Here is a 16,724-nt window from a genome sequence, read left to right as displayed (position 1 = left end):
ATTCTCTCTCTCTCTCTCTCTCTCTCTCCCTCTTACTCTTTCCCACTCGGGTGCATGTGCGTGCTGTCTCTCTCAACTAAATAAATCTTTTTTAAAAAGGGCCTGGAAGTATCCAAAACAATGAAATTTCCCTGAAAATTTCCACACGTTATTTGTGCTATTTTATATACTTCAGTATTATCTTCCGTCAAACCCTTTCATCAGGGCTGTGGCGGGGCAGCAACACTGATGTTGGCCCCCACCTTTCTGACTGTCCTCAGGTCCGGTGACAGGAGCGAATAAATGCGGAAGGCCCGGGGATCTCGAGGAAGAGAAAAGGAAGGAAGAAAAGGAAGCATCTAGACAACCCACCATCTCTAGAATATCACGAAAGTAGCTAGCGTTGACCGTTTCCCCAAGGCTTTAGTAACTGGAAACAGCTCTGCCCATCTCAATCTGTCCTTGGACAGCATCTTGAGTGACATGATATTACCCTATTATGTGAACAAAGACACTGATTTTAATTACATGGAAATTGATGTTTACTGCGAGCTTTATATGAAGATTAATTACTACATTGAAAAAGATCCAAAGAGTAGTTATTCATCTTTATGAGCTTTGATTTGTGTGTAAATGCATCTTATCTCTAGTCTTCAATAGTGAGAATGAATTTGTGCATTAGAGTCACATTTATATGTCATTTTCCCCCCCAGATTCCTAGTGCATGTGTGGTTTTTGCTTATCCACAAAAGTTGACTTCAAGTCTTTGTTAGCTTACTTCTGTCTCAGTATATTGCTGCTTAATTTTTCCCTAAGTATGCTTGGGCATACTATCAGAATTTTTGCTTCCATGACTAGAAACATTGCCTTTCTCAAGGTCGGAGATTTGTCTTAATCAATTTTGCAGATCTCCCAACAAAGCTCAAAGTTTGGCTTATAGGAAGCATTCAAATAAAAGTTGAAGGAAATAAATCTAGCTCAAATAGATGATTTGAGACAAATGAAATAATCTGCATTCCTTTATCTGAAAAAGAGATAGTTTGATTTATATCACCAGTGTATGTATATATTGAGGATCAATATATAAGGCTAGGAGATTAATTGCTCAGAAGATGATTATTGTAGAAAATTCAAGGGAAAAAAATCACCCTCTGTTTCTCTGCTGTGATGTGTCTGCATAAAACCCTACTCTCCTTGTTTTGCTGAGGTTGCAAGTACCTGAGTGAGTTGCGGCTCCCGCCCTCCTCGATCTATGTGGTGTCAATGCTTTACACATTGCTCATTTCCACTGAACAGCCGCTCTTCGGATGGGGTGTAATTTCAGATTTTAATTAGGATTTAGAGCAAAGGTCAATTGGTGTCTCACAGTGTGGGCTGAAAGAGGGGAGTAGAAGAGGATCACACTTTTGTCTGGTGCCCATTGCTCATTTTAAAGGAGAACTTGAAGCTCACAATGCTGTGAGGCCAGGTGTGTTTGCCCATCTGCCGTCCCTGACAGCTGAAGCTACTTCATCAATGTTGATCCACATGCTCTAGCAGGTGCGGGTCTTTCGAAAGAAGTTGAAATGATTAAACACTTTACTGGGCAGGGGTGGAGTTGGGGGGGCGGGTGTTCTATTCTAGAACATACTCCCCAGCTTTATTTCCTGCCCATGGTCAGGGGATCCTGAGGGACTGGCCAGTCTTCGGTCTCTTTTCACTTCTATTGGAATTTGGGGTCTTCATTTAAAGACGAGTCTTCTCAGCCTGCCTTAAATATGCTTTTACCCTTTGACCCAGTACTTCCCTTTTAAGGAATTTAATAGAATGAAATTGTCAGAGACCCACTTAGTTGTTCATGTATAGATCATTTTTTAACATGTTTATGATATCAAAAACCTGGAAATAATCAAAATGCTTAAGTAGGAGATGGATCAAATCATGATACAACTGCACAATGGAATTCAATGAAGCCACGAAAAATCATTTAGTTAAAAAGTTGGAAAATGCTCATTATATAACATGAACCTAAAAGAAGCAGAATTCAAATATAGACGTCCATAGTTGTAATTTTGTGAAACTAACTATATATTTCCCAGTTAAGTCTCTCCTGAGGATCTCTGAGAGAAAGGTGACCACTCCATGCCAAGTCAAATACAGACGGGGATCAGTACTGCTTCCAGATGATGAATGGTTGACACTCGGTTGATGTTAAGGGCGATAGCCAGGTCTGGCTCTGTTGGCTGTGGTGAAGTAGACAAAAAGGGCAAAAGTTTGGGTCAGCGGGTAGAACAGCCCGTCTGACTAAGGAGGGGTCTGGAAGCAGAGACGGAGCAACAGATCTTGGAAATGGCGAGGGAGAGGAAGTGAGCCCAGTAGGCAGAGAAAGAACAAGATTTCTTGCCAGAGCAGCAGAACAATCGTTGGGAAATTTAGGGCTGGGTGGTATTTAGAGATCCAGGCCCAGCAGAGGGAGCCTTACAAAGTTCAGTCTCCTTTGTCAGTCCTGGCTCAGAACCCTCCAGGAGCAACTCAGTTCATGCAGAGTAAAAACCATAGTTGTAAAGTCTAAATTTTCCAAGTGTGCCCTTGGAGACTGGTTTGAGAGGTCATGTTACCCTCTTCCCCAGGGTTCTTGGATTTTACAAGGGTAACAGATTCTAACAGACCCTCAAAGAGCCACACAACCAACCCTGGAAATTTGGAGTTTACAGCAGATTTAATCCAGCAGAGGGCCTACAAGGGGGACACCTTGGTAAGTAGATGCCAGCTAGACTCCAGGTGTGGGAGGCGTGGGGAGTGCAGTGGGACTGAGGGTTTGGGCCTGGGGTAGAAAGTGTCATCGTGCCCTTGTGCAGAGATGGAGCCTCTGACTCGAACCAAGAGGGTCCCCAATGTGCTCAGCTACACCAATCAGGTTTAAGTAATAAGACCGTGTGTTTGAGACCTACCCAGCTGCATTTCATTCATTTGTATCTCCAAGATCTGAAATTACATCACAGTTATCCCTGCTATTAACTGGTTGGCTGAGTGGATGAGCCAGCCATCATCATGGAAGAGCAGGGCGAGGAGAGAGGGGCATGCAAAGGGGAAGACAAGAGGGAAAGGCAAATCTCTCAGACAGTGATGTCAGGGCTGGTCCCTGGAAAGCCCAGGGAACTGGTAAAGCTGGTGTATGGCTTTTTTCATCAAAGCAGAGTCAGAAGTGCTGCGTTAGAGTTTTGAGTGAACATTCTCATTGTGCACCCAGGAGCCCTTGATCTAAATCTATCCCAACTCTTCTGAGGTCAAAGACTGGGTCACTGAGAGGGTTGAGCATAGAAATCGTGTGTACCTGATGCCTGCCTGTGACCTATCTGTGAAACCACAGAGAGCAAGGTGTGTGCACACAAAGTATTATTATTATTATTATTATTATTAGTGATAGGGAACAGGGCTTGCTGATTTGGAAACTTCTTTCAACCTTTGCAACTTGAACACTGGCACCTACACAAAACGTGTATTCCTTTTTCTTAGGAAAAAGGACTTTTCACATGATAAGAAACTCAGAGATGTTTTCATAGACATGAATGGTTCTTTTAAAACAGCACCTTTTTTCTTATTTAAATGTAAATGGATCTGAAAGCACCGGATTTTAAATGTTCCGTGCCTTTCTAAACCACCCTCTCCCTTTCCTGTCTACACCAACACAGAGAAATCCAGCACTGAACATCTGTATTCAAACTTATCAGAAACAGGGCGCCTGCGTGGCTCAGTGGGTTAAGCTGCTGCCTTTGGCTCAGGTCATGATCTCAGGGTCCTGGGATCGAGTCCCGCATCGGGCTCTCTGCTCAGCAGGGAGCCTGCTTCCCTCTCTCTCTCTCTCTCTGCCTGCCTTTCCATCTACTTGTGATTTCTCTCTGTCAAATAAATAAATAAAATCTCAAACTTATCAGAAACACAGACCAAGGTAACCACGCAGGGTTCTTGGTTCCATCTACCTGTTTTTGCTAGGGCTTGACTTTGAGTCAAGTAAAAGAAATGCCTGATACACTGCTTGCTTGGGGTGACCCAAGCCACATGGTTTACCAGCCAGGCTGGTAATTTTTTGTGTACCCACCGACTGTTACTACATAAGTACTTCCCTGGCTGATCATGGCAAGTAGTAGAGGATTTTTGTGGCAGCACTTGGCATTTTTTATCTTGTGCTGTCCAGTACAGTAGCTGTCACACAATGTGGCTGTTTAAATTTAAGCGCAGGGGTGCGTGGGTGTGTGCCTTCAGCTCAGGTCATGATCCCAGTGGCCGGGACCGAGCCCCACATCTGGCTTCCTGCTCGCTCCCTGCTCAGGGCCTGCTTCTCCCTCCCCAGCTTCCCTGTGCTTGTCTCCCTCCCTCACTATCTTTCCGTGTCGCAAATAAACAAAATCTTCAAAAAAAAAAATAAATTTAAGTACAAGTTAATTAAGATTAAATGTAATTTAAAATTTAGTTTTTTACTCACAGTAGCCACTTTTCAAGTGCTCGATAGCCAGCCCCATGTGGGTAGTGGTGGCTGTATAGGACAGCACTGATTTAGAACCTTCCCACCATTGTAAAAAGTTATTCCAAACCAACATGTATGCCCCTCACAGCATAGCAAGAACCCAGCAATTCGTCTATGGACAAGGCAGTTAAAAGAGATTTTTAAAATTTATTTATTTGACAGACACAGATCACAAGTAGGCAGAGAGACAGGCGAAGAGAGAGGGGGAAGCAGGCTCCCTGCGGAGCAGAGAGCCCGATGCAGGGCTCCATCCCAGGACCCTGAGATCATGACCTGAGCCAAAGGCAACAGCTTAACCCATTGAGCCACCCAGGTGTCTCCAGACAAGGCAGGTTAATAGCAATCTATTATACTCTAACATTCACTCATTCAGCAAATATTTATTAAGCACCTGCTTGATTTCCTGATGTTGCTTGCCGATGGGCCAAGTAGGTACTTGTGGCGTCAGATTCCAAAGAAGGCCCTGAGATAGAGAATGGAAATGATTGACGGTGCGGTTGCCGTGAGGCGACTGGTGAGCACTGGCAGTCAGGAGTGGGCTCAGGGGACAGGACCTAAGCCACCAAAAGTGTCTGCTACAAAGCTTTGTAATGGTAATTATTTTGTGTTTATTTTAACATTTGCTGTTATTATGACTTAAAATGATTTTAGCATCCAACATTCATTTGAATGTGGTCCATATGATAGTGTTAAAAAAAAAAATGGGCACGAAAATCAGTATCTTTGGAATAGAAGTTTGATGTGTTAAAATAAGGCCAAAGACCCTAATACACCAGGCTGTTGCTTTTGGGGGAAACTATGCTATGATATTTAGAGATAACCTTGAGAAAACATACAGCAAGAATAGGCAACAGTAGTGGTAGATACATGTGCTTTGAGAATTCGTCTCTCCCTAGTTTCCATTTTTCCCTAAGAGAAAATTAGTGTGGAATTATGCAAGGCTAAGGAATATAGTGACCTTCACGTAGGACGGCCCTGAACAACTGTCTTCACCTAGGTACATTTCCAGTGAAGCCTCCCTGTTGATTGGCACCCTAAGCAAATGCCCAGCGCTATAGCCCACAGTAGATGGCTATGTTCAGTCTGGTACATGATAGAAAAAATAAATAAATAAATCATTCCTGTCTCTGCGATACCAATTTCACCCTCTTGCCTTGGGTAGAAACCATGTGGCTGGGTGGGATCCACTTCTTCCCTGTCTCTAGGGATGAGTTCCCATTCGTCTTCTCTGGCTGTGTCACTGGCTTGGGCACAGGCTCATTTTCCCTGGTGTGGAATTACTGTGGTGCATGACTTCCCTAGCTACAGTAATTTTTTTCAGAGATGTGAAAGTCCAGGCAGTAGGAAGTATAAGAATTTGATTTTTTGGTGGGAAGGAAAGGAAGCTCCTCTTTCCCCCAGTGTAAATGAGAAAATTTTGGTCCTGGGAGCTGCCGATAGCCACCTTGCTACCATGAGGAAGCTAGCCCAACTGAAAAACCACTACAAGAAGGAGAGCACAACAAAAGGGAATTGCCAAGCATGGGAAGCGATGGCCCTGATGATCTTACAAACCTTTGGCTGAACTGACATGGAAGTCTGCTCTCTTTCTGGTCACGTGAGTCAATAGATGTTCCCATTCTGTAAATCAGCTTAAATTGTGATTTGCTGCAGAAAGCTTCCTAACTGATGACTTAACAGACATTTAGAAATAAATCTTCCTTTTCCTTCTATGCCATCGGTGGTATCTTCAGAGCAATCGGGACTTAAAACAAAAAGTCATACATGAAGCCAGTAGAAGAAATCTGCTTTTTTTCATGACCCAAATCAAGTGTTCTGGTCTTTTTCCACTCAAACTTTCTTTCGGTGTAACCTTATTATTTTATTATTAATCCCTAATCACTGGCGATTCACTTCTAAATTGATTCACATTGCTTATGAAGTGAAACTTCCTCTGCTACTCAGTTTAATTACTGAATTCTGATTGCTTACATAAATAAACAACTCTCTGCATGTGACAGTCTGGGCACTGCTGACCTCAGATTGGTCAGTTCACTTGTGGTCCCAGTGGTGGTCAGTGATGTGCGTGTGTAGGAGTTCTGATTGCGATAACGCTCTGGAGCCACAAAGTAATGTTGCACAGTTTCATGTTTACAAAGTACATAATTGCTTCCATTTGTCCTAGATATATATCTAACAATGTCTATTTCAACACGTTCAGAAGATTATCTCCCAACAGAAATATGGATGCATTTATGTTTTATAGTTTATGCAAGGACATTTGTGTAAATGAAATGTGTAACGGTTTGGACTCTTTCTGTTGCCAGTGATGGAAGACCCGACCTAAATTAGTTTAACAGAGAAGGGGAATTTATCGGCCAATAGAACTGAAGAGTCCAGGGTTTTCAGTGGCTGGGGCTGGTGGGGGAGAGATTTGAGGTTCAAGCAGTGCAGCTGGAATCCAGCTTCTTTCTGTGTCCAGCTCCGAGCTCTTCTTCCTACTGCACTGGCTCCAGTCTAACACCAAGGCTGCACACAGTGTCTTCTTGGAAGCTTCTAGATTCCCAACAGAAGGGGTAGCCTTCTCCCAGAGAATCTCAGAGAGGTTCTAGAATTTATGGTTGTTGGCATTGACTGGCCTGAACCAATTATTGTGACCAAGGGATAGAAAACACAGATTGGCTTAGAATAGGTCATATTCTCAACCCCCGCATTCCATGGAAGAGGTAGTTCTCTGGAACCACATTCTCACCTAAGGAGAATCCTAAAAATGTGTGCAGTGTATATTCTTATCTCATAAAAGGGAGTATGGGTGATGGGATGTGAAAGAACCACAAACCATCAGAAAGTGGGGCCATTCTTGTGTTTGGTCTTCACGGAACTAAGATGGTCTAGCCGAGAACTTGACCACCTACTATATCTTTTCACATTTGGGTTCTTAGGAAGTAACCAAGTTACCCTTTAGTTGGGGTTCTTTGCCTTCCCTTCTGGCCCTATACCAGTCCCATCTGAGCATTGCTCTCTCTGTGAGCTCAACTCTTGTCAGCCAAAGCTCAGGGTTCTACAGGGAACTATTAAATCCATTGGTTGTTTTCTTTCTTTCTTTCTTTCTTTCTTTCTTTCTTTCTTTCTTTACGCCAATTTCATTAGCCTTAGAGTAGGATTTATGGCTTAATCCAACAATGGCTAAGAAGAGAAGGAATATTCTGTTGATAGGTTTCTGAGGCAGTTAAGTTTGATAATAAAAAATAACTCTCCTGGGACACCTGGGGGGCTCAGTAGGTTAAGTATCTGCCTTCCACTCAGGTCATGATCCCAGGTCCTGGGATGGAGCCCTGCATCAGGTCCCCTGCTCAGCGGGGCGTCTGCATCTCCCTCTCCCTCGTTCGGCACCCCTCACCCCATGTAATCTCTCTCTCTCTTGATCTGCTCTCTCTCAAATAAATAAATAAATCTTAAAAAAAAAAAAAAACTAAAAGGACTAGCCTAGAGAGTGGGAGATTACACTGGTGCCATCTAATATGATGTGTAGACCTGTTTTATTCTTGAATATGGTTTTGAATTTGTTCTTGGGTATTTAGAGGGTTTAAGTTGCTTCTGGATGATCTCTCGTGGGACCAGTGTCCTGAAGAAGGGTTGGTTTCATTTTTAGAGGATAGTGGATATGCAAGGGCTTTTCCAAATCTGGAAAGTTAAAATTGCCCACCCAGAAATTTGCTGAGCTTCTAACTTGGAGGTTAATCAAACAATCTAAAAATAAGGGCTGCTTTAAATAAAAGACCAAAATAAATCACTCGAGAGTCAGTCCCATAACTGATCCTGTCCGGTAAGCTAATTATACCACCAAATCACTTATTTACTCCCCCTGAAAGCTACCATGGTTGCATTTGTTTTTTTGCACGTAACCAATCTGAAACCCCTCTTTTTAATTCTTTTTGCCTATTAAGAGAGCATATTTTAAAATTTTTTGCCAAGGGAAATGTTGCCTAGATTGAATTCAAATAGTCCAAAGAAAAAGCTGTAATAATGTGAAGCAACTGGGAGATATTGAGTAAAAGTAATGAACTTAGAGCAAAAAACCCCTGGAGTTGAAATAAGTCTAACCATTTCTGTGTTACCTTGGCCAATTTACCTAACTTCTCTGAGCTTCAGTTTCTGAAGAAAACAGAGAACAAGTTAAAGGGGGATCCAAAGCAACATAGTAATTTGACCCTCCTTAGAGCTGGGAGGAGTCAGCTGGTCTTTGCAAACATTCTCTAAATACTTAAACCATTATGGGTAGATGGACTCTTTAAAATTACAACAAAAATACCTCCAATTTATGTAATTTTGCCCTAGAAGAACTTGTCTAAATAAGGAATACTTTATTCCAAAACATTTAAATGACTAGAATAAATGACACCTATTTATATCTGCCAGTGTTTAATCATAATGTTATGATGATAAGCATTCCAAGAACTGGATATAAGCCAGCTGCTCCTGAGATCCTAAGTTCTCACAGGTACAAATCCACATCTAATTTGGATCCCGTCCAAAACAGATAAGCTTTCTTACCCAGCCTTAATGTGGAGACAGAGAAAAGAATGCGATGGGCTTGGGAGGAGAAAGCATTCAATGCCAAGTTGAGATGTTTTACATTCCAGGTCCCACACGCAGCATTTTAAAATTAGCCTCTTTATTCTAAAGAAAGGGAGTTATTCCGACTCCATTGTATGGTTCTTGCCCCACTATTTCTTGACATTTTGCTTCTTGTATACCTTTACTCATATGAAAGAAACTAATACTCGATAAATATTAGTTTTCTGAAAGATAGTTTTTTTACCCAGTCAAATTTATTTCTTTAAATTTTTTTGTTTTTACCTAGCCAAATTTAATTTAGTCCAAGCCAATCTACACTTCAAACCCAAATCAAACAAAAAAGAGGAGAAAAAACCCCTGAAAAATCTTTCTTTTAAGCTAGCGCTTTTTTTTTTCGTTAAAAAAAGTTAAGTTCTGTTTTGTGAGAGATCTTTCCATACCACTGTTTTTTTAACGGAATTCTGTCTTCTCATGATGGTCCAGGTTGGAGTAATAGTTTCAAAGACTTCTGGGATGATAACAACCATCCCAAAGTTAATTTTGTCCCAGTTAATCTTGTAACTGGACTTTCCTCCTTACTTGCTTCTTTATTCTGTACCTTTTTTCCCCTTGAACCATATTATCACATACATAATATTAACTTATTGTAACTTATTTTATTTTTAAGGCTCATATAATTTATAACAGCTTTATTGAGCTATAATTCACGTATCATGCAATTGACCCTTTTAAAGTACACAATTGAGGGACGCCTGGGTGGCTCAGTGGGTTAAGCAGCTGCCTTCAGCTCGGGTCATGATCCCAGCGTCCTGGGATCGAGTCCCACATCGGGCTCCTTGCTTGGCAGGGAGCCTGCTTCTCCCTCTGACTCTGCCTGCCATTCTGTCTGCCTGAGCTTGCTCTCCCTCCTCTCTCGACAAATAAATAAATAAAATCTTCAAAAAAAAAAAAAAAAGGACACAATTGAGTAGTTTTAATATATTCACAGAGTTGTGCAATCATTAACCAGTATCTAATTCCAAAACATTTTTATCACACCCCCTCCAAAGAAGCTCTACCCACTAGCATTCACTATCTATACTCTCTCCCCAGGCCCTGGCTACCACTAATCTACTTTCTGTTTCTTTGGATTTGCCTACCATGACAAATTTATTTATATTTCGTATAAATGGTATCATACAATATGTGGTTTTTTGTGTCTGGCTTCTTTTGTAGAAAATTTTTAAGGTTCCATCCATGTTGTAACATACATCAGTATTTCATTTCTGTTTACTGCCTAATAATATTGCACTGTAGGGGTATACCACATTTTATTTGTTTGTTTATCAGTTTATGGACACTTAGGTTGTTTCTACTATTAGGCTATTATGTTGCTATGAATATTCATGCGCAAGTTTTCGTGGGGACATATGTTTTCAATTATCTAGGGTTGTACCTAGGGATGGAATTACTGAGTCATATGGGAATTCTATACTTACTTAACTTTTTGAGAAACTGCCAACCTGTTTTCCAAAGTGGCTATGCCATTTTACATTCTCATATGGTGTGTACAAGGGTACAGTTTCTCCACATCCTTGCCAAAACTTATTACTGCCTGTCTTTTTTATTGTAGTTATGTGTATCCTAGTATGTGTAAACTAGTTATCTGATTTTGGTTAAATGTATTTTGATTTGGAAGCATTTTTCAGAATTTTATTATATTCTTTATGGCGAATGACCATAGTTGGCGTTTGTTGAACACCTTTCTGAGCAATATCTCATGTTGTGGAATAATTCTCATTCCACAAAGAGACCAAAGTACGGAAAGGTCTGTTTGTGGTTTTAGTTAAAAGTGGAGTCGGTATTGGCACCCAGGGCTGTCAGACGCCCATTGTCTTTATCGTCGTGCAAGTTCATTATATGTTGCCGAAACACATTCCAAATCAGGTCTTCAAACTCACAGGCTTTGAATTTCTGATTTAGAACACCAAATCCCAATGACTTACTTTGTTCATCAGAGAGACTTCAAGGTTTTGGGGAACACTGAGTTGGGGTCCTGCTCCTAAATCTTGAAGAAAGATCAAAAGACCCTGAGCTGGGGAGCAGTCTGTCTCGCCGCTCTCCTTGCCCACCTCGGTCTGGGCCGTCTGATTCTCTGACCGGCCCATTTCTGCACGGATAGGATTTCCTGCCTCAAAGGATCATTGATTCCGTTATCTAGTCGACAGGTCTCCAAAGCCAGAAAATCCTGCATTACGAGAGGAGTAAATCCAATCCAGTACCTCGGAGAAGGAAAGCCAGAGATGGCTGTAGCGACACCTGCCCTCCGGGACTGCCTGTGTCTACGACTTCCTCTCTGTCCGTTATCGTGACGCTTTAATCCTGCAAATGCCATGTTGCCCCACGATGCCTTTAAAAAATGAGTCGTGTTTGCCTTTCAGTTATTCTACTACACATAATTTTTATTCGAGTAATTTGGGCACGTGGCTAAGAGTAGTCATTCCTTGCCATCCGTCCCGCCCTTACCCCATTCTCAAGAGTCGGCCACTGATAACAAATATCCGGTAATGCTTTTGTATCTTTAAATAGGCTTTTTCTATCATTGTCTGTTTTATCAATTTTAGACTTCATGTAAATGTGCTTTCTTTGCAATAAAAGTGATCTGAGATATTCATTCAGTGGTTCCACTCCCTCTTTTCCTGGTTACTTTCAGAGGCATACCATACCTTAATTTTTTATTTCTTCAACCGTAGGCATTGTCCTTCATCGGCCGTCTTGCAGGACGGAGGTATTAGTGACTGTCCTTGCCTTTAGTTCTTCTCCACTCCTTCCTTTTCCCAACTAACTTCTATACTTTCTCATTTGCATTGTCAAAATTGGTAACATTTATGGTCTACTCTGTTACCAAAATTTAATCTTCCATAGGTTGCCTATAGGTTGAGTCTAAAAACTGAAAGGCAATAAAATGTCATTATTGTGACTTTTGGAAAAGTATGACTGATACAATATTACACTATGATTACATCTTTCCCAGTATAGATTTTTTCCCCCAGTGAAGTTTCGAAAGCTGCCCTTTCTATTGAACTATCTACCTTGAGAATAGCCTTGGGGACTTCTCTACATAATACCAGCTGTGGTATTCTGTGCAGCTTTTTCCTGGAGTCTGTCCTGCCATCTCAGGCAAGACCTCCTAGCCATCTTTTCCGATTTGAACTGCCTCCGGGGCAGATGCACAGCTGTCATCCTGGGACTTCTCTTCACCTTCTTGGTTTGTTCTTGTGTTTTACTGGAATATATCCTCAAGAAATTTTTAAAGAAATGGTGTGAGGGAGATCAATTTTCTAAGTCGCTGCATGTCTGAAAATGGATTTAGTCTAGATCCCATTTGATTTGAAGTTGGGGCATTTGGAATTCTAGGTTCAAAATTATTTTTTCATTAGGACTTTAACAATATTATTCCCCTGTTGTCTGACAACTCATATTGTCATATATATATACGGTTTTAGCCTAGTACTACTCTCAGCCACATTACTTTGTAGGTAGCAATTTTATTTTGGGGGAAGATTTTAGGATCTTGTCTTTGTTCTTCGTGTTCACAATTTTTATGTGGACACAGTTCTCTTGTCATTCATTGTGCTTGGCTATTGGGGACTTTCTTCTTCCTTTTTTTTTTTTTTTAAGATTTTATTTATTTATTTGTGTGAGAGAGAGAAAATGAGAAGGAGGAGGGTCAGAGGGAGAAGCGGACTCCCTGCCAAGCAGGGAGCCTGATGCGGGACTGGATCTTGGGACTCCAGGGTCATGACCTGAGCCAAAGGCAGTTGCCTAACCAACGGAGCCACCAGACACCCAATTGGGGACTTTGTTAATATGGAGACATATGTCCTTCATCTCTAGAAATTTTCTTATTTATTTGAAAATGTCCTTATTTCTTTTCTTCTGTTTTTTCTTGGAACTACTGTTCACTGATGTTGGGTCTTTTGGATTGATCTTATTCAACTTATTTAGAAAATAACCCTCTACATTTTCTTTAAGATGGATTCTTTAAAAATTCTTCAGGAGAGCTGGAGATGGGAACTTCTCTGAAAACATGCTTTTACAAAATTAATTTCTGGGGGCCCCTGGGAGGCTCCATTGGTTAAACTTCCAACTCTTGGTTGTGCCTCAGGTCATGATCTCAGGGTTGTGAGATTCACAAGCTCAAGCGGTGCGGCTGGCCTCGTACTCAGCCTGGAGTTGGCGCCATGTTCTCCCTCTCTCTCTGCTCCTCCCTTGCTTATATGCACTCTCTCTCATAAACAAATAAATATTGTTTAAAAATTCAATTTGTTTTTCCCCAGGTTTATTGAGATATTATTGATATGCATAACTGTAGAAGTTTAAGGCATATAGCTTGACAGTTTGACTTAGGTATATTGTGAAATGATTAGCTCTGCAAGTTTAGTTAGCTTCCATCATCTCCTACAATAAAAAGAGAAAGCAATAAAAGAAAAGGAAAAAAAAAAACATTTTTTGTGATGAGAACTCTTAGGGCTTACTCTTTCGACAACTTTAATACATGTCACGCCGCACCAGTAGCTACGGGCATTGTGTTGTACCTTATATCCTTAGTACGTGTTTATCTTACGACTGGAAGTGTGTACGTTTTGGCCACCTTCCTCCTATTACTCCTGCCCTCACCCTTCAACTCTGGTAAACACATGTCTGATCTCTCCCTCTTCTTTTTTTTTTTTTTCTCTTTCTTTTTTTTAATTCCACATACAAGTGAGATCATACAGTATTTGTCTTTGTCTGACTTATTTCACTCAGTATAATGCCCTCAAGGTCCATCCATATTGTCACAAATGGCAGAATTTCCTTGTTTTTGTCTTGTTTTGTGTTGTTTTTGTTTTTGTTTTTAATGGCAAGAGAATATTGCATTGTATGTATATGCCACAAATTCTTTCCCCGTTTACTCATCAGTGGACATTTAGGTGATTCCCATGTCTTGGCTAGTATAAAAAATCCTGCTATGAGCATGGAATACATCTGTTTTTAGTCCAACAGCTCAATGCCACCATTTGTGGTACCTCTGTGTCTTGTGCCTGTTTTATATTCTTCATCTGTATCTTGTGCCTCTTTTATATTCTTCAGATTGTTTTTCTCCTTAGTTGCATTCCCTGCCCCGTTCCCAATACTTAAATGTACACAGACACTTCCTCCCTCTCACTCTCTCTCTACAGACTGAGGCTGCTTCTCTCTTCCCTCGTCAGTAAGCACATCACTGTTAGATCCCAGTCTTCCAGAAATGGATCTAATCTATTGTTCAGCAGTGGAGCCCTTCTTTTTTTTGATATTAAAATTATTCCTTTTATGTTCTGTTTCTGTGATTTGAATAGCATCTTAAGAGGAAGAAGAGATAAACATATGTGATTGTTTCACCAAACTGACCCTCTAAAAAATCAACTCTTTATTAGCATCTGCCTGCCTTCGCTTTGCCCAAGTCCTTGTTGCTCATCATCATCAACTCAGCGTTCTGTGGATCGTCTGGTTTTGCCCTACATGATCCATTATCTTGGCCCAGTTGCTCAGGTTTGCCATTATTCTTCTTCAGGAGAAACTCCTTGTTATATGATCAGACAGGCCTGAGAATCACTGAGAACCATAACCCAACTGTAGTGAAATTATTATTTCCTCTGTGTCCTCTTGGAGAAAGGAAAATGGTGGAATAATTAGCTGTGTTTGGGATGGGGTCTAGGGGAGTGTGAAGGGAAGGGGATGGCCAGGTTATAATTTTCATCAAGTGGCACATCTAGAAGGTTACTAAAGAAGAGTGATAAACTTCTTTTTTTAATAAGGATTTATTTATTTTAGAGAGAGCATGAGCGGGAGGGACAGGAGGAGAGGGAGAGGGAGAGGGAACCTCAAGCCGACTCTGCACTGAGGATTGAGCCTCTACACGGGGCTAAATCTCACAGCCCTGAGATCATGACCTGAGCTGAAGCCAAGAGTCAGACACTTACAGACTGTGCCAGCCGGTGCCCTGATCAACTTTTCTCCATCAGTAAAGATAGCCAAGAAGAAATGGGCTTCTATTGCAGTATGATCAGTTTTTAGAAAAATTAGAAACATTTTTGAGTGAGAAAGAATCCCTGTAGGACATCAAGTACTTCCATTTCCTTAAGTATCCTTAAAAAAGAGGATGGGGACTCATTTTGTTTTCTATGAAAGTATTTACACGTGATCCAAGTTAGCAGCGGAAGTATGAACTAGAAGACCTATCTAGCTTCTTCTGCTCCTAGGATGATGGTGAGAAATAACCACAATAGAGGTAATGGGTATCACTTATTGAGGACTTGGAGTGTGCCCACTTCTGGGCTAAATACTTTACATGCCAATCTCATTTATTCCTACAATAGGCCTCTGGGGTAGGAAATAATAACATTTCTACTTGACAGAGAAACCCATTGTCCCAGATCCCTAAAGTAACAGATTCAGAGCTGGGTCTGTTTGACCACAAAATGCTTGCTTTCCAATGCACATGAATTTGTCTCTTCTAGGATACCATGATTGATTATTTCAAAAATGATGCCCTTACCTAGGACCGCTACACCTTTGTTGTTCCAAGTAATATCTGTAATTGTTTTTAGCGATTGGTTCTTTGCCCTGCATTTTATCATCAAATCAGACTGAAGTGATGTCTCTATTTCTAGAATTTGAACTAGTTTTCTATTGTCATAAAAATGTGCCACCTTCAAGTTGTTTTCAAAGTCAGATGACTTTTCAGTACTTACACAGAAGACCCTTAGAACTCCATATTCTCTGTGAAGCTTAGCTACTGTCCTGAACAGTTTCAGGAAATGGCCTTCTATCCCAACCTCATAGCAGTCTCAACTCTTATTATTATTTTTTTAAGATTTTTACTTATTTATTTGACAGAGAGACACACAGTGAGAGAGGGAACACAAGTAGGGGTGGTGGGGAGGGAGAAGCAGGTTTCCCTCTGAGCAGGGAGCCTGATGCGGGGCTCGGTCCCAGGATCCTGGGATCAAGACCTGAGCCGAAGGCAGATGCTTCACTGACTGAGCCACCCAGGTACCCCGGCAGTCTCAACTCGGAACAGCTTTGTTGGGGTGCTGATGGGCCTAACCAGAGCAGGTCAGTGCTTCGTCATAAGGACACTCTTCACAGTAGTCTTTAAAAATTGTGGCTGCTTCATCTAGGAGAAAAACAATGGATAGAGGAAAAACTTTCATCCCACAGAATTTTTAGATGGTTTTACTTTACAGGCTTAAGCTACATGTTTATTTTTGCTCTTGTTGGCTTTATCGTTCATTAAAGAGTTTATGCCCCTTTCCTCTTTATACACATCAAAGAACTGAAAAGAGCACACTTATGTTACACCTACGTGAAAGGCACCATAGCAAAAGGAAAAGAAGGGAAGGAAGGAAAGAAGGAAGGTAGGAAGGATGAAAGAAAAAGGAGAAGATCTTTCACCACGGAGGGAAGAGAAATCCAGTGCTGCGGATCCCTATTATATCACAACGGGTTATTATACCCTAAATTAAATGCTGACAACTAAAGCATATGCACACAATTGCAGTTGGCCTACAGCATGATTGTTATCATAAAGGAATTCTGCAGTCCTTTCAAGTGCTTCTACCTGTTCCTAATTTCCCACTATGTGGTATTTATCCTGGGGTGGCCGGGTAAGAATCCTCCCGCG

The 16,724-nt window shown here is 41.2% G+C and overlaps 1 long non-coding RNA gene across 2 annotated transcripts in view; it reads left to right on the top strand.

Annotated features, from left to right (window-relative positions):
- The first annotated feature begins 215 nt into the window (after positions 1-215).
- LOC309862565 overlaps positions 216-16,724 on the top strand; it is a 64,555-nt gene continuing 48,046 nt past the window's right edge. For both annotated transcript variants that reach the window (XR_014310583.1, XR_014310584.1), the window contains exons 1-2: positions 216-1,518; positions 2,589-2,713. This is a non-coding gene — a long non-coding RNA (uncharacterized lncRNA). The remainder of the gene's footprint in view (positions 1,519-2,588; positions 2,714-16,724) is intronic.

The sequence above is a fragment of the Mustela nivalis genome, assembly GCF_964662115.1.
Source record: "Mustela nivalis genome assembly, chromosome: 4".
In the NCBI taxonomy this organism is placed as follows: Eukaryota; Metazoa; Chordata; class Mammalia; order Carnivora; family Mustelidae; genus Mustela; species Mustela nivalis.
The sequence above is the reverse complement of the archived record's forward strand: the minus strand, read 5'-3'. Positions and strand labels throughout refer to the sequence as shown.